General features: G+C 47.3%; 1 long non-coding RNA gene and 1 other non-coding gene across 10 annotated transcripts; one reads left to right on the top strand and one right to left on the bottom strand.

The window, feature by feature from the left end:
* The first annotated feature begins 865 nt into the window (after positions 1-865).
* Positions 866-19,162, top strand: LOC106631396 (uncharacterized). Of its 9 annotated transcripts, XR_008729881.1 has the most exons (9): positions 866-956; positions 1,708-1,759; positions 2,221-2,419; positions 2,790-2,909; positions 5,137-5,194; positions 5,380-5,486; positions 7,998-8,142; positions 11,767-16,486; positions 17,286-19,162. It is a non-coding gene; the product is annotated as an uncharacterized LOC106631396 (long non-coding RNA). The 9 variants fall into 9 exon arrangements; XR_008729876.1 differs by lacking the exon at positions 5,380-5,486 and having other exon boundaries at positions 7,998-8,138; positions 11,791-16,486; XR_008729874.1 differs by lacking the exon at positions 5,380-5,486 and having other exon boundaries at positions 7,998-8,138.
* Positions 13,766-13,839, bottom strand: TRNAR-UCU (transfer RNA arginine (anticodon UCU)). Its single transcript has one exon. It is a non-coding gene; the product is annotated as a tRNA-Arg (tRNA).
* Positions 19,163-26,224: the final 7,062 nt, after the last annotated feature.

Raw genomic sequence — 26,224 nt, 5'->3', positions numbered from 1 at the left:
GTCCCCTTTGCTTTTGCATCAAAACTGGATTCATTTCTAAGTGGTGTATTCAGGTCTAAATTAAGCCTAAGTTACAGGTCTCTGAACTACAGCACAGAGAACCCCTCCACAGACAGCATTGTCAAACAAGAAATAAATGCACGTATGATTTTGTTACATATACAAACACATAACATTAGGCATTATATGTTGGTGATGTGGTAATGTGATGGCTATTTAACAATGATCCTTGCTCATCAGGAGAAACAAGATTTCTCTTGTTTGGAGATAGACACAGCTTTGAGGTCAATCCATTTCTTCAGCCAGCTTACATTTTTCTGGACTTTTCAACTTCAGCCATGGCAATTAATCTAAAAAGTAAGCATCATATCTTTCCCACTTCACATACGCAAATACAATTTTTAAAAAAACACAGGAACAACCAAAGGAAAGCGAAGCCAGATACCGTTAATGATATTCACAGAGGAGGAATGTATCGCTTAGTCCTCAGAGCAGACTTTAGGAGACAGAAACAGCAACCAATTGTTACCAGTATTTATCCTAGCTAGTGCTAGCCAAGTGGGAAGGCCTCATTCTGTAAGAGTACTTGGTGATACCGAGGGTCTGCTAAATGGCATTGTTGCTTCCTCCTTTCATCCAATTCAGTCACCATAATTCAGAAAAATCTGCTCAGCTGTTTTTCTTCCTCAGCATTTGTTATTTTTTATGCCATTCCTATAATAAACTGTGCAGTCTGTTAGATTGGCTGCAGTACCCGGGTTTTTTTTCGCTAGATGACAGCAGCGCTCCAGCCAAACGGAGGGCCAGCGCCCCATCCCAATTCGCAGGATCGGCTTGACGCCTCGGGGCGGGGTTTCCGGCTGCGCACGCGGCCCCGGGAGGCGGGTTCATCGCCGGCCCGCGCGGCGCGCCGGGAGCCCGGAAGCCGTTCGGGCCGGGACGTGCGGCGGCGCTGGGTGAGCGGGCGGGCTGCGGGCGGCCGGGGGCCGGTGGGCGAGCCCGGGCGCGGCCGTCGGGCAGCGGCCGGCCGGGGGGGACGTGGCTGGCGGGCGCTCGGCCGCGGCAGGGAGCGCCTGGTGCCGGCGGCGGGCGGGCTGAGGCGGGCGGCCCGGCCCGGGACCGGCGGGGCTGCCGCCGGTTCTCGTCTCCCCGGCAGTGACGGTGGTCAGCGGGCTCCTCACGGGGCTGCCTTTTTTTTTTCTCGGAGCTGCGCCGCTACCTCAGCGAGGAGGCGAGGAGCGGCGGCGGGGCCCGGGAGGGGGGTCGGCCCGCGGCGCCCTGCCGCCCCCCCGCCGCCTCCGGGCTGCCCGGGCAGCCGCCGCAGCTCTGCGCGGGGCTTTGTTTTTCCCCCAGCCGCTGGCCGGGGCCGTGGCAGCGGGCTGGGGCCGCAGGGGCTGCCTTGGGGCCGGCGGTAACGCCGTGGCGGGGGGCGGCTCAGGAGCCTCTTCAGCCCCTGCGAGCGGGCAAGGGAAGGAAAAGCAAGCCGGCGGTGGAATCGCCACCCCTCGCCCCTGACTGCTGATTTCTCTAAAAAGTATTGCAAAGGGCAAGCGTTTAACTACTGGGGAGGGGTGGGAGGCAGCAGCTCAGGTGTCTCGCTGATCCTGTGTCGTGACAGTCAGCTCCTGGGCCGGAGCAGCCGAGGGGAAGAGGCCTTTGGATTTGCTTCCCAGTGAAATGGGGCTCTTGTTTTTTCTTTGTACCTAGGTTCATCCAGAATGACAATGTACGTTGACAAATCAAGGGGTCTAAACTGAAGGTCAGTCTAGATGTTACTTTTCCACGTGTGCCTTGTGCTTGTAAGTCGGACTGCTGACTACGGAGGGATAACTTTTAGTACTTGCCAAGGGCCCACAAGGCTCCGTGTGCCTGCTGCTTCCGAGTGCTGCGCTGCTGCTTGGGCAATAATTGGACTGTAATGCCAATGCCACGTGTTAGCCTTTCTCCAGAATTTATAAAAGCAGAATGAGCATTAAGAATCTGATTACCTTTTAACTAAATTCAAAACAAAGTTGCGGGATGAAGTGACTGGAAGTCCTGCAAGTCTGACTGGGTATTGCTGCCATGCATGTTATCTGCCTGTCTACCAATCATTCCTGCCTCTTGTTCTGTTGTAGTAATTCCTTTGGGTAATGCGTTGGGCTCTGAATGTAGTGCATCTTGACTTCCTCCTGACCCCCCCAAGATGTTATCGGTCTTTGCCTTCCTCATGTTTCACAGGGCGTGGGAAGGCCAGAGAGACTGGAAGCCTCAGCTGTTGTGTGCGGAGAAGCTGTCAGCCTTCTAAGAGAGCACGTAGCCAGCAAGTGCATCGTGGTGCTTCGGTACCAAGCTGATACCACAGGCCTCCATCTTTTTGTGAAAAGGGATCATAAGGAAATGTGCTGATGTTGAAGGGGGAAAGGTGGTGGGGGAAGAGGTAGGAGGCAGCTTTCAACCAATTTTAGGCTTAACTCCTGTGTTCCTGTAAATGGTTCTGGGCTTTGAGGGGTTTGCTTTCGGCTTTTTACCTTAAGCGCGTCTACCTTTCAGGGTAATGCTTTCTTGGAAGTTGGAAACGGTCATTCTTGAACACCAAACCAAACCCCATACCTGGGAGGGCCATTTAGCGTGCTGCACTGTGCATTTTATTCTCTGTCGGTCACTTGACCCTAGCTGTACACGCTCTCCCAGTTTGGCACGTGCTCACCCTGCTGTCCGAAAGATTCTTGTCTTTTCACTTCCTCAGCTTGCTGCAGCCCATAACAAATGTGTGTTGATAAACCGCTTTGCTTGCTCACTGCTTTCAGATTTGAGCGTCAGTGCCATGGATGTAAGAGGAGAGCAGCAGCAGGACGTAAAGCACAAGCCGTTTAAACAATGCTTGGATAAAGCTGCCAATCGTGTGACTTCAGAAGCTGAGAGACATGGTAAGATGCTATTCTGCCATTCTTGGATGGATGCTCTCATAGCCTTTCCATCACCGTATGCCTGCTATGAGATTTGTGGGAGCAAGGGACAGCTGGATTCACAGTGTTTTAAACACCACAAACTCTTGAAGAGTTTATAGGACACAAATCTACTACACTGGCAGATCAGACAAGCTCCTGTGTGTGTGTATATATATATTATACTCTGTACTTTTGTGAGGCAAGTCTTTGCCTAGTCCCTCTGAAATTGGGACAAGGACTCAATTGATGCATTTCAGGAGCAAAGCTGCTGAGTGAACAGGCTTTTCCTACTAGAAATCAAGCAGCTGCTCTGGCAAAACTTGACTTTGGTTGCATCTTTAAATCCTAGGAGGCTGACAATGGGTTGAGCTGGTTAGAGGAAGGAGCCTCGCTCCAGGGAAGGCTCCGCTGACTTGACCCTTAAGCCTAAACTTGTGTCTTGCTAAGTTTGCTTTGTGTGTGTTGATGCATAACCGTTTAATAGATTTCAGTTGATTTATCAATTACAAGTTGGAGTTAAGTGGTCCTTGGCTACATAAACCTCTCCTCTGCATCTTTTTACATGTTATGACTTACTGTTGTACTTCAATACAAACCAGGAACGATTCTGGTAGTGTTGCAATGTAACGGTAATACTGTCCCGACTTTGAGTTTCTAAAACGTGAGGTCCTTATTATCTGTTCTGGGAGATAGTGTAGTTCTGTGTATTGGCATGAACTAAATTTGCTGATTTGTTGTAACTCAGATTTAACTTTTCTGTTCTTAAAAGCTGAAAGGTTAAACTAAGCCAAGAGCTGAACAGTGGGCAGGTACAAGAGCTTCTCCTGTTGTTACAGAAGTGTGGTGATAGTGTTCTTACTGTTGGTGTCACTTAGCAGCCTTTCTGTATTCAGAGGCTGTGGCATGATGAATGTAATGTATGGGGTCAAACCCCGCTTTTCTGTACCCAATTCTCTGTTACCACATGTAGGCCTCCTGCCTTACTTGTGTTGACAGCCTCCACTGGGATTACTCGGTCTGAACCGGTTGCTCTCGCTCCTTATATTATCAAGGGAGAGGAAGAGAAACTTGCAGGGAGAAAACAGTCTCATCCAGGAGAGGCATTTTGAAAGCAATCAAATTGTATTGCATGCAGCAAGCAATTTCTTCTGCTGTCTGGAAAAAGTATATGGCTAGTTTGATTTCCACCACACATGTGGCAAGTTAGATTGGAAGTATACACCCATCTTCATGAAACTCTATGATTATCAGTTAGTAACAATTGATGTTCAGTCGGTTATTTAAATGGCAACTATAGCAATATTGACTGGTAAAGGAAAAATGCACGCAGACATGGTTACCACTGGGCTTGCTTTAGCCACGACTCGGAGCTGGGCCACCACCCCAGTGAAAGATTCAAAGGGGAGTGCTGTGGGTAGCAAGGGTCCAAGGGTGGGTGTCACTAGGAAATTTCTGGGGGCCATTGTTAGGCACTTGGACTTTTGCGCATCTCCATTCTCATCAGGTCCGCAGTTAACATATGCAATAGGTTTGCACGGACATTCAAAGGTGTAATGTAGCGTGTGAACTTGATGCATTGAAATCTTCCAGGGGAGGGTGTGTATGATTGCTAGCAAGTGTCAGGGAGGACTGACATCTAATATCTATATCCTTTTCATATTCAAGGTTAAAATACTAATTACCTTTGTCTTTTGGGGGATTTTGGAGGTTTTGGTGGGGGTTTTTTGGGGGTGTGTGTGTTTGTGGTAAGTTTAGTGCTTTATTTTTGAACACAGCTTGTTTTCATACATAGGACCACTATTGTTTATTGCATTAAGTGTTTTTTTACCCTGCCGGCTGACCCTCTCAGTTACTGTCTCCACTCCGTTTCTGTCATACCTTTTTGTACTTCCTACAGCAGCAGTTAGTTCCTTCCCAGTAGTCTTAATTCCACCTTCTTCCCATTTTTATGTCCACTGAAATACTCTGCATAGAACAGTTATTGTCAGCATCGGTATGTGATGATGGCTTTCCACGTGACTGCCTGTGAGGAAGAGGGGAAATTCATATCTCTCTTAGGACAGTATTTGCTGGTATTATCACCCATGACAATGAGCTGCTTATTGTCTATCTTATTCAAACAAAGATTTGAAAATCCAACTGCTGGTATGACTGCTTTATTTATGTAGATTCAAGCCTTTTAATGAAAGATTACTGTCTCCTGCAGGTAGCTGGAAATTCCCACTTTGCACTGGCAAAAAGTTTCCAACAGTCCCATGTACATGGTAAAGTATTTTCTTTTCCTGCTTATTGTGACCTTTAGCTTCCAAGTGTTTCAGACCATTTCCTTTGAACATCTTTGCATTGCTATCTGTGGTAACAGCAGCAGTGCTTCAGGAGGGAGAACATTGGTGAAATTTTATTAGAGATGTTTAGAACTATCAGGAACAAATAGAAGAGTTTTCTGAAGGTGCTGCCACATGCATGTGGGAGAACATGGAGGAGAATGTGTCTGGGCAGTCTCTCAGCCTCACTTGTTCTACAAAACCTTGCTGCCCTGCTGTAAAACAACCTCAGGTATGGTGTTCAGTCCAGGACCTGAATATCAGTATCTCTGGAAGGGATATTTTGGAGAAAAGCTCTTGAGAATTTCAAGGCAATTCAGAACTTTCACAGTAAAATTTCAGTTGTGAAGGACTTCGACTTCCTCAAGTATATATAAATACACAGTGGCTGGAATGACAGTGGTAGTTTACAGAATCGTAGAATGGTTTGTGTTGGAAGGGACCTTTAAAGGTGCCCTAGTCCAGCCCCCCTGCAGGAAGCAGGGACATCTTCAACTAGATCAGGTTGCTTACAGCCCTGTCCAACCTGACCTTGAATGTTCCCAGGCACGGGGCATCTGCCACCTCTCTGGGCAACCTCTCTTGGTGTTTCACCACCCTCATCATAAAAAATTTCTTCTCACTATCTAGTCTGAATCTACCCTCTTTCAGTTTAAAACCACTAAGCCTTGTCCTATTGCTACAGGCCCCACTAAAATGTTTGTCCCCATCTTTCTTATAAGCCCCCTTTAAGTACTGAAAGGCCACAATAAGGTCTCCCCAGTGTCTCTTCTCCAGGCTGAACAACCCCAATTCTCTCAGCCTCTCTTAGGAGAGGTGCTCCAGCCGTCTGATCACTTTTGTGGCTCTCCTCTGGACCTGCTCTGCCAAGGACTCTGGAGCCGGATGCAGCGCTCCAAGCTGGTCTCACGAGAGCAGAGGGGCAGAATCGCTTCCCTCGACCTGCTGGTCAGGCTTCGTTGGATGCAGCCCAGGATATGGTCAGCTTTCAACCCTGCGAGCACAGGTTGCTGGCTTCTGTCCATATTTTCACCCGCCGGTACCCCCAAGTGCCGCTCGGCCGGCACGCTGTGAGGCCGTTCATGGCGCATGCGGAGTGGCGTGACTGGCAACCCTAGGGCAGCGCGCGCGCAGAGCCGGCCTGACGCCGGTGCGTAGGGGGCTGGACCCGCGCATGCGCAGAAGCGGCCCGGCGCCGGGGTGCGCAGGTTCGAGCCGCGCAAAGGCAGAACCGTGGCGTTGCCGAGCGAGGGGGAATTGAAACTGTGGAGAGGCGCAGGCCGCGTTTGTCCCGGGGCTGCGGCGGCGCTGCAGCTCCATACTCCCGTGCCGAGCGCGCGCTGGCAACGTGCTCGGGGGACGGCAGCGGCCAACGGCCGGCAGCAGCGAGGGGGAGGCGCCACCGCGCATGCGCGGCACCGGGGCTGCAGTGTCCGCTTTTGGTCGCCAGGTGGCAGCAGCGCTCCGCCGACCCTGTGCTGAGCGCGGGCCGGGATCTCGGCCCAGTTCTCGCCGCCCGACCACGCGAGCTGCTCGCTGCGGCTGCAGGGTTCCCTTCGCTCTGCCCTTGGCCCGCTCGCAGCCCAGCCACTATTACCCGCTACCTCCGTACCAAAAAGCACCCACGTGGCTCGAACGGTTAAATCCTTTGCGTCTGACAGCTTTAACAGTCGGGTGGTTCTTTCTGTCCATGCCCCCACCCCATTACCTAGGGAGAGACAGCAGCACGGGGAACCCATGGCACAAGGTGCAGGGGCGGGGGGTGTATGGTGGGGTCTTGCAGATAAGCCCCAGTGACTGGTGGTGTTAAAGGAGAAATTCACATAGACGTGGGTACCACTGGGCTTGTCTGAGTCACAACTCAGAGCTGGGCCACCATCCCAGTGACTGGCAGAGAACCAAGGGATGCAGCACAGCTTATATATGCTTAGTAGATCATAGTCAATGTCTGAAGGTTTTAGGAGTTTCCTTGGTCCTGTCAGTTCTGCAAATCCATTGCATGACTCTGTCCTAGGTGATTGATCTGTTCGGTTCCAGGCTCTGCTTCAGATCTTGATCTTCTTTCTGCCTGCTTTAACTCACACACTCCTTCAAGCACACTTAGTCTTTGAACAAGCAATTCCTATTCACGTATACCAATTTTTCTAGAAACACCTGTGCTTCTGAGAGCACCTGTGTGCACAAATTGATCATCTGTTGCTTCTCTGTTCTCCCACCGATTAACTGGACTTGGTTTTAAACCAGGCTTGGATTAGAGCTACGCTAGGGACGAGGCCTGGTTCTGCCACTTAGCTGCTTCAGCACTTCGCATTTCTTAATTCAAAACACATTTTCTTTAACAACCAATAACAGAACAATGGAGAAAAATTAACAATGGTTTGGTCACTGCTGATGAAAATTATGGTTTCTAGTGTATATTGCTATATGTAACATTTTTGAAACCTGGATCTGCAGGAAGCAAAATGTTCTGTTTCATGCCCAAAGATGAGCTCCCCAAGATGAGCATTCACGTTTTAACAAGCCTTTAAATCAAAGGCTGTAAACGAGTGTCAGTCTGCACAACCAGCTGGGAATCCTCTGTTGTTCTAGGCCCATATATTTGTCCCATTCAATACCTTGTCTGTGTCATTTGCCTTTTTGTCTGTCCTGTGCTCTCCTGCTAAAGACTTAATAGGCTTCGGTCTTCTGATACTGCTCCAGCTCCCACATCTAATGCTCCTTATCTCTTATCTGCTCCATCAAGGTATCGCCAAAATGAAAAAGTCCAAGAGTTTCAGGGAGTTGCCTCCCCTTCAGGAGGAAGGGAAGAGAAACAACTTATCAGATGAAGTGCTGATCCATTTCACCTATGCAAACAGGAAAGGAGTGAAGAAACAATGAGAATGTAGGTGAGATGCAAAAAAAACAGGAAACAGGATTTCTGGATAATATTACTGTATTCTGGTGTTTCACACACACACACTTTTTTTTTTTTTTTTTTTTCAAATCACTATTCTGTTAACTTTTTTTCTTGTTAGATCTAGAAGTAGCCTGCTACTAAGCTACTCAACTGACCTGAATATCACCTACGCATGGACTTCAGAATTTCCTTTCTGTGGCCAGGATTAATTGCAGCCAAGCAGGAATGCCTGAACAGATCAAGCTTTAACATTCAGATCTGTAACAGTGGGGTTCTAGTACACCCTTTTTTTTGTGCCCCACAGACAAAAAAGCACTGCCATTCTACAACCACACACTTCGCCCATCTGAGAGGTGAACAAAACATCATGGCTATTGGAAAAGAGTAGCATAAAGATAAGAGAGCCTAGGTGATATCAATTTAAGCTATCTACGTTTAAGTTAAAAGAAAACTTCAGGCTAGAAAAAAAATTATTTCACACATGCATAATAAAATGAGCTTAACTGAGGAATTCTTTAGGGGAAGTGATGAACTGAAAACCATTCAAGGAGCGGTCACAATGCTTGCTAAAGGGATGCTTTCAAGAAAAAAGTTGTTTTCCCAAGTTTTTCCCCCCAACGAGTTTAAAATTCAATGGAAATAAGTATTCAATCAGAGTGAACATTAGTCAGTGGGTATGCCTTTTATTTTCATGAAGTCATCACAACAATATATGTAATAGTTATAAATTTCATGCATTTGCAAAACTGTTTTGACCCTGCTGAGGACACAGTTGACATTCTGGATTCGGGTGCAAGTTTAGTGATGCTGGGTTTGTGTCTCTTTTGGGCACTGTATTCTTCCAGAAGACATTAACTCTTCTATTCTATCTCCAGCAACGTGCTGCTGAAAGTACGTAAGTACAGTAAGAGAGTCAAAAACAGCACAAGTTTTTCCTCAGCTTGTGTTTTGGAAGGATGGTTTTGAATCACTAAGAGTTTTACTGTACTACCTGTAAGTAGATGTCCTAGGTTTTCTAGCACAGATCTATATGGCTCTTTAACTGTTTCCCCGTACAAGGGAACAAGAAGAATGATTTTTAGGGTGTTTGCTCTATGACTATAGTAACAGTCTTTTTGAAGGGGAGACTCACTATTTGGTCAGTCCAGTCAGCTCAACGGTCCTTGTGCTCACCAAATAGAAAAGGAAGTAGCAGGACTATAGGGCTGGAACAGGGGAAACGCGAGATTTGCCCTTCAGCTTTTATATTGGACAACTAGTTTGCTAGTTGCTGGGGCTCAGACACAAGAGCAGGATGTCAGACATGCTTTTCCCCTGGGTTATGGGACACTAACCCACACACTATGTAGTACACTATGACTCCACCGCTTGCTTTCAGGAGAATGACTTTGTAGTTGTTAGTTAAGCAAAACCGAGCTTACTCAGCTTCCACAAGAATGTTGGGCTGTTGTATTAGCCAGTACTGTGGAGCTGCAGACAGTTCCAACAGCATTGGCTTGTCTGAGCTTGGTCTTTCCTCTTTCAGGTGTCCCTTCTGCAGACCCAGCTGGCACAAGGACGGAAATGCAGGCGGGACTGTATTGTGTGCTGTGCAAACACCAGCCAGGAGCTGCCAGACCTTCTCTGAGAGCTCTCTTACTCCTTGGCAGCTGTGGTCAGGGAGCCCAAAGCTGCTGTTGTGGAAGCTCAGAAGCTGGAGCAGCCTCTGAACCTTCTTTTTCTGCAGCGGAACAGCTGCAGCATCACAGGATTCCAGTCTTGTGCCCTCCCCAGAGATGCATCCTGTTTTGCTGTGGGAAATAGGGGTGCATTTGCTCTGTTTGCATTTGGAAACATTAATTTTTTTTTTTTTTAAATAGAAGAGACCTTGCAGGACTGTACTTTTCGAGTAGGAAAAAGCAAGTGGTGTCAATATGTGGCTTAGGGAAAGCTCATACGAGGTTTTTCCTTGTACAAGTAAGCCATTATGAGCTGTTGCACAATTTAACCCCTTGAGTTCACAGCCATTCCCTGTGACAGGAAAGTGAGATGTTAGCAGAATGAAGCGATACAGAGTACGTGGCAGGGATGGAAGGTGGGGCAAGGGAGCAGGGTCTTTTTCCCACCCTTTCTCCATCACTGTCTGGCTTCCTGCCCCTACTTTTTCATTCTTTCCTCACTGCCCTGTGGCCCATTGCTATCACCCCCTTCTTTGCCTCTTTCTGTACAGCCCCTGGTCCCTCTCTTTTTGAAATTCCTCCCTTTCTGTCCTCGAGCACATTGCAGATTTGCCTTTGTCCATCACTGGCTGGCTTCTGCTCCCTAGTTTTAAACTTTTACTTTTTCCACCTCTTTGTCTGCCTCTGAATCCCAATGTTCTAATTCTTTGTAATTCTTGCACCTGTGGACATTTCAGAAAAATGCAGAATTCTGACAAAGTGTGTTATCGGTCATGGATTATGGGGTATAGGAGGCCATTATAGGGGATTATGGGATAACCAGGGGTGTTACAGGGCACTACAAGATAGAGGGGGGGTGTTATGGGGCATTAAGGGATATAGGGGGGCTGTTATAGGGGATTATGGGATTTAAGGGGGGGTGTTAGGGGGGATGTTGGGACATAGAGGGGTGTTACAGGGCATTCTGGGATATAGGGGGCCATAATAACCTCCTATATGACATCATTTCCACTAACATCCCCCTATATCCCAGAATGCCCTGTAATATCCTCCTATATTCTGTAATGCCCCATAACAACCCCCTAGATCCCATAATCCCCTGTAACCACCCCCCTATATCCCTTAATGCCCCATAACACCCTGCTACATCCCAGGTCTCTAGAGGTTGGGCTTGTCACTAGGGGCAGGGCCGTTCTGATCCCACATGGTCTCCCATGTATCTATTTAGACTTACCTCTGTTTACACTTGCAATTATAGATTAACACATATTGTGTAGAATAGTTATTCAGACTAGATATGTTTAGGCCTAGCTCTATGTGTAGTTACAAGTGTAAATACCTGCTTAGACTTGGGTATCTATTTACGTTTATATATAATATCTACTTAGACTTACCTGTGTAACACATAGTAAGTGTAGATAGCTCTATTCAGACTTTCTTCTATTTTTAATTCCCTCATAAAAGACTCATAAGTGCTTTAGATAATATAGTAGATAAACAGTCTTATTTCAAAATCCTTTTCTTTATATAAATTAATTTTAATTTTCAATATATATAAAAATGAGAGATTTTTTTCTTTCGTGGCACCCTCCAGAAACCCTGGGGCTTTAGCTGGGCTCTCCTGAACCCCGCCAGGCACCCTGGCGCTGTCCACATAACCCTGGGGACTTGGCCAGGCTTTCACGAAGCCTGATGGAGGCCCTGGCACCTTCCAGATATACTCATATGGTGGAAGACGAATCCCGACCCTTTGTGGTGTTACAGCAGCTAGACCAGGATCACAGTCATGTAGCTGCCTCTGTCCTAAAAAGAAAATGCACATTATTTCATTCTCCATTTGTTGAAGGCTACAAGAGATCTCTGCAGAACCTATCCTTTCTCCCCTTATTCCTACCAAGTTTTACTTTGTGTGTGTGACACCCATGCTCACTGTCCACATATTTTCTCTTTCTCAGAACAACCTCCTCCTGCCCTTTCAGGACACTCCCCGGATGTCATGGGCATGACACCATGTCACGATGAACTGATGGAACTAGGCTGCAGAACTTCAAACACCACCAGTGTCTAGTCTTCCAAACAGGCTGAGCTCTAGCATTTGCACAGACACAAAAAGAAGAAAAAGAAACAAGCCAAGCTTGCCAGCTACTGTGATAGAGATGGACTGTTTTTCCACCAGAGAAGTCCGGTCAATGGGAGTGTATGTGGTGCTGGCAAGCATGCAATGATATAATGCAGCATGCTCATAGCCTGAAAGGTTCAGGAGGAGAGCGTTGGGTTACCCAAATGAGAACATTTTTCTGCCGAATTGAAATCATGACATGCCCTAATTGTGGAATAAGGCTTGAGCACTGAAGGTAACCTCTCCAGGGAGGTATACAAGCGGCTGGAAGCACAGACAAAGGGATGGAGATCTGGGTCCCTGTGGAGATATGTGTGAGCACAGGCAGTCACTGACAAACATGACACCTGAGGGCAGAATCTAATGAGGAGACACCAAGGAAGAAAGGTGCATTAACTTGGTCAACTTATATTTTGCACTGCACCTCAAAACCCAAAGAAAGCTGCTTCTCAATAGACAAGGGCCAGGAGAACAGCCAATGGCCAATGAAGGTCATGCAGCTGCGAAGAAGTGGCCCAGTAATAGAGCCAAGCTTCCCTTTATCTTGGATCTGAAAGAGGCAACCAGGCAGATGCTGCTACCTAGGTCAGCCCTGTTTTAGGTTGCCACCCTTGACATACCCTATATGTGGGAGAGAGTTACCTAACCATAGACCAGGAAGGGAAGAAAGCGTTCCTAGTACATTATTTTTTCTCATCCTAATGCAGATGTCTCAAAGGCATTCTATGAACACGTCTTCAGAAGGACCTTTCCCCACCACCACTACCAATGGCAAATGGTACCCAGGTTACTGAGGTATCAGCTGAGGAAAGGAGAAGTCCCCTTCTGGTGAGCTCTCTAGTGTTCTCCACTTCTCTAAAGCAGAGCAACACCGGAAGCTCCGAGGAGACAAATCAGCAGTTCCTACAATGACCCAGATGTGAGTTGGACCTGGCAGATCCAAGGACATCTTCTATGTTTATTCATAAGCTTCACTAGTCCAAGCAGCATGCCTGGCTCTCCAGAGCTGAGTGTACATCAAATATCTCCAACACGCCACACAGAAATTTCTCTCTGAAGAGTATATGATACATCCAGGTCGAGCACCCTTCCTCCAGCTTTCAGCACTTCTCCACCATGACTAGCAGCCGCAGCAGCCTGGAAAAGCCCTCCAGTAGCCCCCACTGAAACCCATTCACCTACCAAGCACTGCTGCACTCACCTGTAGCAACCTTCTTCTCTTCCTCACTCCCGATAACAATGACATCACAGGACGTTACATACTAATAACTTAGAACATCTGTGAAAGAAAAAGAAGAGTCAGTTTGCTACTTAGGAAGATAAAACCCCATGGCAATGTGGAGGTGGTTACCACCAAGCATGAACCTTCTAAGTAAAAACATGAAAAATAAGAGCATTTTCAAAGAATTTCTGTAAGGTAGAAGTTCAGAATGTAGACCAACATTTTTTTGGCACACATTTGAAAAACGATGACCACATTTATCACAGGAAATATCAACAGAAGGCTCTAAACTACTGCCTAACCACCTGATTTCTACTGAAAAGCACAGTATTTCTTTTAAGAAGGTGTCAAAGATGGGACCCATGAGCAGTATTGGGGGAACAAGTGGGGTTAAAACACCTAGATATTCAGGAGATACCAAAAGATACGAGGAAAGGGGAATAAGATGAAAGAGAAATGCCATAGAAGGGGAACACACAACTGTTACATGCATCAGCTGTAGAGAGGGTGTCGTGAAAAGTCATTATCATCCCATTTGAAGCCCTCAGGGGTGAACAGACTGGGACCTATAAAGGAATATGCATTAAAAGAAAAGAGACAACTGGCTGGAGATCATCTCTGCCGGGACTCGAACCCGGAACCTCTGGATTAGAAGTCCAGCGCGCTCGTCCATTGCGCCACAGAGACCTCACCATAAGCACAACATCGGCACCAGAACTGAAAAATCCCCCACCTCCTGCATCACTGGAGGGGTCTCAACACCTTATTTTCATGGCATGGTGCTGAGGCAGCATGAAAATCTGCTGCCCAGCTCAAACTCCCTTACAAATCACCATCTCTAGGCATCCCCTTCTTCCACAGTGATTGGCAATAATTCTGGGTATGATCTGTATCTCTCTCAGCAGCAGGGATGCAGCAAAAACCTGGATGCAGGCTTGTATCTGCATCTCTGGCAACCTCTCTGCAGCATCTCTAGCTCGACTGAGGGCAGAGCTAAATCCTGGAGTAGAGTCAATTGCTGCAACTCCCTTAGCACCATCACAGCATCCTCACTGCAGAAGCCAAGAGAGATAAAGATAAAAGAAGATTTAGCTTACAACACTGAACGCTGACAATAAGGAAGAAAGCTCTGTCATGACAAAAAATGCAGAAACCTGTGGTTTGAGCAGAGGAATAAAAGAAAAAGCAGCTATCGTGGGTTTATTTTAAGCAAGCTGTCAATCATGGGGTTTATGTTTCTCTATGTGCATCTTCCATTGGAAAAAAAATAAAATGAAATCAAACCAACAGGAAATATCCTTTTACATCCAATAGCTCAGTGGCTATGAACCCAGTGACACAATTCCTTGCTGTGAACAAACACATTTTGCATTTCTAAACTGCAGGAATTTTAAGAGTATTTTTTACTCCCAGACATGCTCTTAATTAGGTACAAACATGAAAGGAGACATGCTAACTGCAATACAACTTGCTCAGAAGAATGAACACTCCCTGAAACTACAAGCTTGTACCTCGGGGTCAGTGTGACCTGAAGACCCAACCTAAGCCAGCTCTTACAGCTGAGAACACTCCATACCAAAAATAAAACAATAGATAATTCACCTTTCAAAGGAACCAGGCATATAACCACGGCCAGAACTGCAATGGACCAGAGTCCAGAATAAACCCTGCCACTAACTACCTGTGCGGGACAGCCATTGAGGCCAATGAAGATCATCATGCCACTGACCATATGTGTGTAGCACCTACACAGGACAAGCACATACTGACCCTCCAAGGGACAAGTACATACTGCTTATACAAGCAACAGTAACCGATTAGCCCACCCCTTAACATGAAAAAATGTGATTGCTCTATAGAAGTGTACTGTCACATATATAATCCCTGCTTTCTGCTGTATCTGTGTCCTCCATGCATTAGCCTGGGGCACCACTATGCACATAGGTAAAATATAAAGGAACAAATTCCCTTGGGAATTCTATGATAAGCATCTTTGTCTCCCTCCTTGGCTAGCGAAGAACTTTTACACAAATCGGGTTGTGAAGTCACATGGCGCTATTGAGAAGAGACACAGCACTTACAACCTCAGCACATCTAAAGCAAACCCAAAGAAATCGGTTTTCCTTTTACTGATGCTCTGGGGCCTTGGTAAGGTTTACAGTTGTCTTGACAAGTAAAATCCAGCTAGAAGTGGTGGGAAAGAAAGAAGGCATTTAACTTCTATCAGACAAAACCCCTCCTGCTGTAATAGATACCCAGTAAATCAGTAACTCTTGAAATAAATTACTTTGTGAACCAACTATAGTGCCAGTGTAAGCGCTGTAATCCCACCAGTACATTGAAAAAACTCAAAGCCTAGAAAACACCTATCTAGAGGGTGAACAAAGGTTGTGCTTAAAAAAATTACATGTAATAAATCTTAGACAAAGTTATAAAGCACCAATATAGAACAGAAAGAAAGAAAAAAATCTCACACAGCCTGTAGCTGCACTATGTGCATTCCTCATGGAAAGAAGGTGGTGTCGTCACACCAGCTCCTTTTAACATAATTTTGGGAAGCTGCACCTCAAAAGCAGTGCCTATTTTGAAGTCACTAATAGTTTTGCCAGCAAGTAGAAACTCTGGAGATGAAGTATTAAATTGCGCAAACCTCAGAAGAATGACTGTGGCTTTATGGGCACCTGCATTATGGGAGTCGGAGGGCAGATGAGTTTCAAAAGAACCCCCATTCCCCCTGACTGGAGCTGGACTGCGGCCTTGTTGCAGCTCTGCAACCTGCCTTTCCCTGTGCTCTCGTATGTCTTTGGGTAACACGTAGCCCAGCAGCACACATGCCCAAATATTTACCAGCCAACCAGCATTCAACATTTGGAGGACAGCCTGCTCCAATCAGCCCTAATTACACCAGAAACAGAAAAGGTCCAGGAGTTTGAGCGGGTCCTGGTGAACATGACACATTTCCAGCCACGAAGGTATGGGGAAAACCACTCACTGCAGGGAAATGGATGTGCCACAGGCTGCACCCCCAAAGAGCATGCCCTGATCAGCAGCACTGCTAGTAGTGCCACCAGAGCCCTCTTGCCTTCTCCCTGTCCTCATCCCAGCACTTGCCTGTGCTGGCACAAGGACATGGCCACGGGCCACACAGTACCAAATGCTCCCCAGTGAATGCTAGAAAGCAATGTGCAACTTTCAAGTCCTCAGGCCACCTGCCAGAAGCCTTTGTATGTTTAATAATTTGGCCAGTCTTCCCCAAGGAACTGACTGTCTCTCCGTTATCCCCATACATGACATACTTGGAAAGCAGAGACTGGAGTGAACCGCATAGACGCAGGTAGGTTATTTTGGGTGCTGGGGGATGCCAATACACACATTTCTGTGGGAAGAGATGACAAAGAAATTCAGTAAGCTGGGCAGCATGTTGTGAGACAAAAGCAATATCCCTCTTTAGATACAGTGAGGGCGGCATTTATAATGTGAGTATCTCCAGCACATAGAAGTGTGATGGGAATGAAAAAATTGCAGGGGGTCCAAACAAGGTTCAAATTGGCCCCCAGCTCATCCCTGATCACCTTCCAGCATCAAATAATTTGCTGCTGGACATGAACCGTGAGCAAGGATGCAGTCGACCAGGGTGAATCAAGATAATGTACTACCTTATAAACAGCTGGGAAAGGCATTTTGCAAGACAAAGACTTAAGCAGTAAGATGGCTGATGAAGCACGTGTTAATTAACTTGAGCAGTAAGATAAAACCTCACAGTAAGTTGCTCTAGGGCAGTATCGTCAGTGCTAAGAGATTCAAAAATCTCTTTGTACACCTATGTAAACAGCAGCAGAAAATCCATATCAGAGCTGGGTCTGTTTTGTGGTATCCATGGCTAAAGGTTTTATAGTAGATACATCTACCCTATTACCTAATAAAACCTCCGGCCAGAGTTACCAGAGAGCCCGTCGCACCAAGCAAAGGATAAAGCTTTAGAAGCTGCGTGCTTGCAGGCCATGAAGCCCCTTAACCTGGGTGTTCATAATGGGGAAGGGTTTTCTCCAAATCCTTACAATTTGCAAGATGCATTCTTGTCTTTTTCCTAAACGTATAGAGCCTTCTTTATTGCTCTTTTCTTTTTTTGCCAGCCACATCAGAAGCACCAGATCACAGGCAGGTACCTTTGCCCTTGATTTGACCATCACATCACACGTGTCTTCAAACCCTCCAGTGCCTTTGTGAGCCTCACTTTGTCTGCAGGACTGTGACTGGGCTCATCTAAAGATGTTCATCAGTGACTCATTATCAGGGGGAGCAAAATGCACTTGTCATCATGAGATACAGAGTCAGTTTTGGAAGCTTTTGCCTTCGGTGCCATGGGCTGGCATTGGTGGCTGTGCTTAAGCTTGCTGGGCAACGGCACAACTCAGCAAGTGGCTGATTTTCTGCAAGCTTACAGTTGAATTACAGGGGATGCTCTTTCAAAAAGCAGCTCAACTGTCATCTTAGTATCTGACTAAGATATATACAACTGGTTGATTTATATTTTGCTGGGAGTTAGTCCCCACCAGAGTTATTTTTGCATCCCAGATAAAATAGGTGAAGCACGAGGGCATGACTAGCTCCTGTCAGGGGGCTGAAGTAATAATCACCAGGGTACAAAAAGGAGAGTGAGGAGCTGACACTTCTGAGGAGCAGGTTGGATCCCATCTACAAAGTGGAAAACTAAAACTGACACCAGCCCATATGAGGGCCCAAGCAAAGATACCTTATGGCCCATACTTGTAATTGGTGTTGTGAAAATCACTGCAGGACTGAGAGACTGATGCCACACAGACAAAGTTGAGCATAAACACAGACTAAAAGATGCCAAGGCAATGATAGAAAAGGAAGGCCCTAGTAGAAACCCCAAATCTAACACCTTTTGCCTACAGAGCACTTGATTTAGAAGTCATTGACCACAGTGTTCCCCTCTGGCCTGTTTTTTGGATGGAGCACAGCAAGCTGGCCAAGACCAGATGCTGGAAGTTAGGAATATTACCTGGGTCTCCCTTGTCATGTCACCACCCACAGCTGCATATCCCTGATGGGGATCTTGAGCAAGCAGTCAGAAGCAAGTAGCTAGGGAATACCTGGAACAACACGGATGTCCAGCAAGGGTGGATTTACCCAAGAGGTTGAGAATGTGTCCTCAGCTGGGATCCTCAAAATGGCTGCAGGAGGGAGGGACACTCCAAGCCAGGTGGGCAACATAGACCATGCTCCCAGCTCAGGGCACTGCAGAGGAAACACTATGTTCTATCTGGCACACCCAGAAGGGCTGAGCTCCAGCCTAGCAGCACCTGGGGTGGCCAAGGTCATCTTTGCTGCCATCTTAGCAGGGGCCAGAGACCATGCATAAGTCCCTTTGGCCATCCACACCACCAGCTCTTCAGGGACAACTAATGGCAATGAGATCTGACTGGTACCCTATCCCTAATGGCTTGGTCTAACTGTGGAACACCTCATTTTGGCTCTCACTTGGGCACTAGGAACAAAGCCAACACTGTACTCAGGAGCGAAGCCACATGCAAAGCAGCAAACAGCTGGTGCGGAGCTCAACAGCCATTGGAGATGCTACCTCACATCAGCAGATGCAGTGTATTGGCTCTGCCTGAGCCCCACAGCAGCCCTCATAGTGCTGTGCTTTGTATTGGTAGCTAGAAAGGTGGTGAGAACACGTCAGTGTTTTGGCTACTGCTGAACAGTCCTCACACAGCATCAAGGCTGTCTCCAACATTCCACCCCCTCACCAGTAGGCTGGGGTGGGCAAGGTCTTGGGAGGGGACAAAGGAGAAGGAAGAGAGGGCATTTGGTATTTATGACGTTTGTCTTCCAGAGCAGCTGCTGTGCATACTGAAGTCCTGCTTCCCGGGAAGTGACCGAATATTGCCTGCTGATGGGAAGTAGAGAATGACACCTGTTGTTTCCCTTTGCTTCCATGCACACATTTGCTATTGCTTTATTAAACTGCCTTTATCTTGAATGACAAGGTTTTTTACATCTTTTCTTCTCCCTTGTCCTACTAAGGGGAGTGAAAGAGTGGCTTGGTGGGTACCTGGTGTCCAGCCAAGGTCAATCCAACACATGGAGATCAAGTCAGAAACTTGGGGGGGGGGGGGGGGGACGGGCACAGGGACAGGGACGGACGGACGACACATGGGACAACAACAACATCTTTCCTCCCAGCCGTGCAATCAACACATGGGACAACAACAACATCTTTCCTCCCAACCGTGCAATTGGTGGTACCACAGCCCCCCAAACAGAGGAGATGGGACCTTCCAGACCCCAGGCCTGGAAACATCTACCACAAAAAACCCAAGAATAAAATCCTCCACCTCATTAACCTACAAGGACTTTCCAAAACTTAATATGATTATATTAGTGGCAACATCAATAACACACTTCTCAGGCACATGCTTAAGCAGGGAGGACGCTCTGACCCTAATCTTCCTCAGCCTGTAAAACAGATGCATCGTGGGGTGATCCAAACTAGCAGAGATTATGACAACACACCTTTAGAAACAGTCTGCTAGAAAGCAGGTTAGGTGCGCTCCCACTGTTAGCCATCAATACATGCCATCTTCCATGCACACAGGTATTACACACAGACAACCAAATTTCATCCGCAAGATGGTGTTTCTAAGAAATCTCTGCTCCAGAGTCTATAGAACAATGACCTGAAGCATCCAGAAGGCAAAACCAGTCCCTCTTTCTTTAGTCTTCACAGAAAACTGGTATTAGCAATCTACGCAAGCTGCTAGCATCACAAGACCCAAAAAGCTTTTAGGTGTGATGGGAGTTTGATGTCCCCAGGCAGGGCAGAGCCATCCATGACATATATTCAGGGCAGATTTTAGAGTCAAGGGACTGGAATGTCTCATTTCTTCCAAGGAATGTTCATCTACCTAATTCTAACAAAGCATCATGTTATTTTTGCTTACAAAAAAAAAAATAGTATTTTACCCCTAAAATGACTTAATTAGCTGCAAATTGCCATCTTACCCCTGTGCTTCATGAATTGCAGTGGAGGCACTGTGCCTCAGTTTACCGTGGATACCTGACTCTGTTGGGACAGCACGGGCACACTGTCTGATTTCTCCACGTGCGACTGATCACTCCCAGCCACTCCTGGGGCACACCATGGAAGTGCCACCTCCCCGGCACCTCCGCTCCGCAGAGCAGCCAGTGCTCTGCAACTGGCTTGCCCGAGCTCTGCCAAATCCCTCCACCCTCTGGCTCTTCCTAACCACAGTGCTTCAGGTTTCGTCTCTTTTCTCTTTAAAAGAACAGAAACAAACAAACCAAACAAACAAAAAACAAACAAAACAAAACCCCACCCCGCACTCACGAGGATTTCTCTGGAAACCCAAATCCTGTCTATCACTTACATTTGTCACTCAGCCTGATGGATTCACCTGTGCCACCTCTGCAGGAACTGCAGCCACCTCTGCTGCTCCCAGCTCTTGCTTTCAGCTCTCTTTTCCCTCCAGCAACCTGGTATTTTCTTGCTGCCTGTGTCCCCTGCACACCCGCCCGGACACCGCTCCGGCCAACTCGGGTCTCTCCAGAGCCAGCCCCGGCCACGCTTTTCTTGCTCGCTCCAGAGGGCTCCCTATGACCGGGCCGGGGGTCCTGGGGGTCTCTCAGGCCGCCTCAGGCCTCTTCCCCTTGGATCCCTCCCCCTTTTCCGGCGCTTCCCCACCCCTCCCCGCTCTCCCTTTGTCCCCTCGCGGACTGCCCTTTCCGCCCGGGGCGGCCCGGCTGCCCGAGTCTCCATGGGAGTGGCGGCGGCCGGGGCTCCGCACGGTGGGGAGGGCACGAAGGGAAGGGCAGGAAGAGCAGAAAGGCCGCCGCCGCCGTGTCGCACCCCGCAGGGACAACACAGCCCCTCCCGCAGCTGCCAGCCGGGGTCCCAGCACGCAGGCAGCCCCTCGAAGGCAGTTTCCTCGCAGGAATCTGTTTGTTGGGGTTTGGGGTGGGTTGTGGTTATTTTTCCTCCACTGGAAGGGAAAAGTGACAAAGACAAAACGAGCAAAACGCAACGTGGAAAGCCCCTCGTTCTGGCGGGGCTGCAGCTGTGGCCAGAGACACGAGGGAGTTGCTGCTCGATGCTGACATGGAAGCCACGGAGCTGCTCCACAGCTTCCCACAAACCAGTGACTAACGGGGTTTGCCATGCAGACGCATAACAGGCAGGTGGAAGAAATGCTGGGGCATAACAAGAAGCAAAATGCATAAACAACACCCTCTGTTATGGCCTTGAGCTAGTTTTTGCTTTAATTTATGGTTCTTGTGTTATTTCTCTCTCTTTTTTTAAGAGGTGTCTAACACATAGGGAAAGGGCAGCCTCTAAGGAGGTTTAGTCAGACAGCAGGACCAAGCTGCCTCTGCAGATCCAGTTCATGGCTGTCAGCTGCATCGCTGAGCTCTGCCTAAGCAGAAAGGACCAAGTGGCCATGTCTCATCTTCATAGCCCCTATCCCTCTTCAGCATTACAGCTCTCAAATCTGCCTGCAGATAGTTCCTCTGCCTCTACAGGTGGGAGGCTGGGAGTCCTGTTCTTCCTCCTAATTCCTCACAGAAAAGTTCCTTTAATTTAGAGGCCTACATGGAAATTAAATGTATATACGCATCTCTATCCAGGTAGAACAAGATAGTTACAGAAAAGGCTTCTATTTCCAATACAAGTGAGAAAGAAAAAAAATTAAATTAGCCAGAAAAGTGCAGCTACTTCTGCTTTGCATGATGCACGTATACCAGAGGATGATGAAGAAATGTTTTTATATTCCACCCAGCACAACAAAGATGGCATCAAAGATGCTGCTAAAGACAAGCAGCTTTTTGTCAGCACATCCAGATCAATCACATCCAAAAGATAATAAATAGCTGGCCAACAAAACATCAAGAGGATTCAAGTTTCACTAATTCCCGGAACACTGAAAAGCAAAGAGGAAAGCTTATATGAAGCCAGTATTTCTGGAGTCTTGATAGGATTCTTAGTCACAAGCCTGTCCCTATCACACCTCTCATGCAAATTAGCTGTATTATCTCTAACTAACTGGGAATCATTTTTATCAGATTGTAAGTTTGTTTCTGAAGGTGATTAAGTCCAGTTTTTTCCCTCTCTCTCACAGCCTGCTGATGTCAGCTGCATTTCATCCTTGCCTGTAAAAACCCTGTTCTCTGCCCCATTCCTTTAGCTCTCCACTCACATGCACACGCGCACAGATATGGGAAGGGGATCTGAATTACACCCTGCAAGGCTGCATGCCTGTAACAAGTAAGGCTTTTGATGTGGAAATGCACAACATTTACATCAAGACACCAGAATGCATCAAAAATGGGAGAAAATTAAGCAAAGAGTAATTACAAATACAAGATTTTTGGTTTCACACTTTATTCTGTCAACACTTCACAGTGGTTAATTTTAATCTTTCAGGATTTAACTTTTCTATCAGTTATTCAAATGTAAAACCTGACTAACCCCTTATAAAGCTTGTGGAGGGCATGAAGGCTGGAGGGTGCTGGGTAGTGGAGAGGATGAACCTACAGGTGGGTCACTGTGTGTACTGGTAAACTCAAAACAGTTTGTTTCAATATGTGGAAATGCCAGGATTGGTGCACAGGGTCTCGCTGCTGCCAACAGCTGTTGAAAAAAGTCTGTAAATCCCAGCAAATATAGAGTGTCATTTGTCTAATTGTTTTTTAGGGACCTTCTGAGTCAGAAAGTGCATTTTAGCATTTCTTTAGCTTTTTCTTTTCTCCCTTTAATGTTCCCAGTCACTCAGGGGAACTTCTGGCACTCGACGTAGCAAGGACTAGGTGATCTTTAAGATCCCTTCCAACCAAAACTGTTCTGTGACTCTATGACTTTCACAGTCCTGCCTAGCTGATCTAATACCTTGTCTTCTCCCTTCCATTCCCACTTCCTCCCATCTTAGATGCTAACCTCACTTCCTCTGGGCTCAGTCTCCCAATGGCTCATGTTACTTGCTACAGCCAGGTAGCTCCATCCTACCATGCTACTGTGAAGAGGCTCACAGGTGATTCCTACCAGCACTTTCACAGGAGTGTGGAAAGAAAGCATCTGTGGGATGGAAGAAGCTCTTTATCAACTGGGTCAACTCACCTGCAGCTGCAGCAGTGCCTCCCCACATCAGACTCGGCACCCTCCCAGTCAATAGTAGTTAAAAGCCTGGCGAGGAGCACCTGCTTTGGGGGGTGGGGGTGTGTGTTGGCTAGATGATTTCCAGACCAACGCAGGCTACTTAATGATGCTACTGGAGGTTAGACATCAGGATGGAAGATGCCTCTTAAGGGGGAGGGCAGGGGAGGAGCAGAGAGGACCAAAACCTAGGGCAAAGCTATGTGGCTCATCCCATCCTTTCCCTTGGAGAGGTGTCAACCTGCTGTTTCCCTGAGGAGCATCCACAGCTCAGCATCTTCCCAGGCCTGATGGCTCACTTTGAGTGCAGCTGTTGCAGTAACAGGGACAGCATGAAAAATTCCTTCTCCCTCCATATGAGCTGAATGCATCTTTTAAGTCCCAAATTGCACTGTGGCCAGGTCCCAGGTGAGCAATGTCTCCATTTCCAAGTACCATGAAAGCAAACTGTTAGGCAGCACTGTGGATGCAAGTATAGCAGCTGCCTTCAGTCATCCCTCTGCCAAAAGGATTCAGAGAGTAGCCAGCAGATTTCTGATGCAGAAAACAACAGGGAGACATGTTGTTAAGTGGTAGTGGCAACACACTGCAAACACTTCATGTGGGTTTAACCTGCGAAACTCATTGCTGCAGTACAGCAGTGGGCTCAGAGATCTTCAGGAGGCTGAAACAAGCCCTGAGCGTTTATCTGACTGGCAGAAATAGGCACAACCCTGCTGATAGTGAACAGGAATGGCTGGAGGAGAGGAGAAAGACCCCCTACTTGGAAGCTAAAAGTAGCAAATGAAATTACTCTTGGAAGACACCAGCTTCAGGAGAAAGGTGTTGTACTTACATGCTGAAGCTAAAGAGACTGGAAAGGGAGTGCTCACAGGTGTCCAAAATCTGTTGTGGCTGGTTTGCATCAGCTGCCTGCTGTTGCCCTGCCAGGACTCGTGGGTGGAAAAGAGACCGCAAGAATCTGCATGGGTGCTGGGTGTTCCCTCTACCAGTCCCCATTTTACTAGGGCTCTGTCCTTTCTGCTGCTAGTGGGAAATCTGTAGATGATTGATCATCTGTAGATGATGCTGTGTCAGAAGAGGTTGAACTGCTCTTTTACATCCCCTTTACCTTTCCTGGTATGCCAGAGCCATGTTGGAGGAAGAGTCTTTGGAGGTCCACAACCAACTGTTCAGGGCTGGACTTCCACCAGTACTAGATCATATTGTGGGATGCCCTGACCACAAAAAGCTTTATGGTGAGTCTTACTTAGTCACAATTCCCTCTCCAACATCCGTCCCCTGAGGCTGTGCTTTAGTTGCTTCGTTCTCACATATGCCCACTTGGTGCCACTGTTATTCCACGTTTCTCCTTGATAGCAAAGCAGGAGGTCTGAGAGCCTATAGTAGAGCAGGAAAAAAAAGTGTTCAGGGCAAGCCAAACAGAAGACAGCTTGGCAAAATAACATAGGGTTGTCACAAGATCCGTGGAGACAGTCACTGCAAAGTTTTCCTACAGCAAGACCGTTTCTTCATGCAATGGAGAGGTATAGGGGTGCTGGTCCTCCACTTAACCTACCTGGCCATGGGAGCTCATGCACTAAGACAACATCAGATCCAACTACTGCATCAGCTGTTTAGGGTATCCTCAGAATGCTTGGACACCCTGGGGAAAGGTAGCTGGGGGCTGAGCAAGAAATCGGCATTCTCTGATGTAACTCAGTCAGGGACTTGGTGCCCCTGGCTGAGCTGAAATAGGACTGGTGGGCACGGGAGCAGATGGTGTGGGGTGAGGCAGGTCAGGGTCATTAAGGCCTATTAGTGCATTTCAAGGTGCTAGCATTGTGGTGGGATAAAAACCAAGTTCAGCTGTGACCTCCTGGACCTTTCATCTGACCTGAGCACTGTATGGGTGCCCACATAGTAGTGTGCTACCAACTTCTGTCTTCACATCTGCAGACCAAGGACCTCACTGGGCCATTTCTTCAATCCAAATAAAGGGATATGTCACCAAACTTTGTTGGAGAGGTCCCATCTGATCTTTTCAAAATGATGTGTGTTAAAGAAAGGAGACTGAGCAAGGCTTTGGGCTCAGGAGCCAATACTTTGGAGAGGTTGTCCTGGTAGATTCAGGACCAAAAGTGTGAGGTATACCTCCTTAGCCAGGGGCAAGCTGGATCAGGCAGCTGAAGGCATGCAGAAATGGCTCAGCATAGGTGAAGGTGCTTCATGCCTGCATAGTCCAACATTGCAGTAAGGTAGGGTTTTTCACAGATGGACAGCACCTCTGAAACCCTTTTCAGGGCAGTTTACAGAAGTTCTTTAAGGGCACAGGGAGTAGGTGCAAACTGACCCACAGACAGTCCTGCAGGGGCAAGCAAAGTTTATCCATGAGAAACATTCATTTCCTAAGGTCTCAGAGGACATGCACCCATCTGATCCTTTGCTCTTCACTGTGCCTTGTATTCCCCAAGCCCAGCACGAACATCTGAGAAGAACGTGAGTGTGAGTTAGGATTTGCTGTATCGTGTAGCCTGATAGAGGCAAGGCTCTGTGCCTGAGATGCACCAGGGGTGAGACTGAGCGTGTATTGACAACAGGTGTGTACACAAACATGCACAAACAGCCAGCCACAGTAATCAACACAGGAAGAAAACACAGTACTCCACAAACACAAACAGCACCAATGTCCTCGTTGTTCCTCTCTCCAGCTGATCAGGATGGAAGTCTGTTAGTGGAAAATACATATACATATTAACATGTTGATCCCTTCAGTAACTTATGCTTTAAATAAGGCCTAAAATAAGCTTGCATGTAGAGTATGTCATCATAGTTCCCTTTATCAGACAAATTAGCACCATCTCATAACAGCAAGTGAAGGTGAACTTGCAATTGTAT

This window comes from Falco cherrug, chromosome 19 (genome assembly GCF_023634085.1).
Source record: "Falco cherrug isolate bFalChe1 chromosome 19, bFalChe1.pri, whole genome shotgun sequence".
NCBI lineage: Eukaryota > Metazoa > Chordata > Aves > Falconiformes > Falconidae > Falco > Falco cherrug.
The sequence above is the reverse complement of the archived record's forward strand: the minus strand, read 5'-3'. Positions and strand labels throughout refer to the sequence as shown.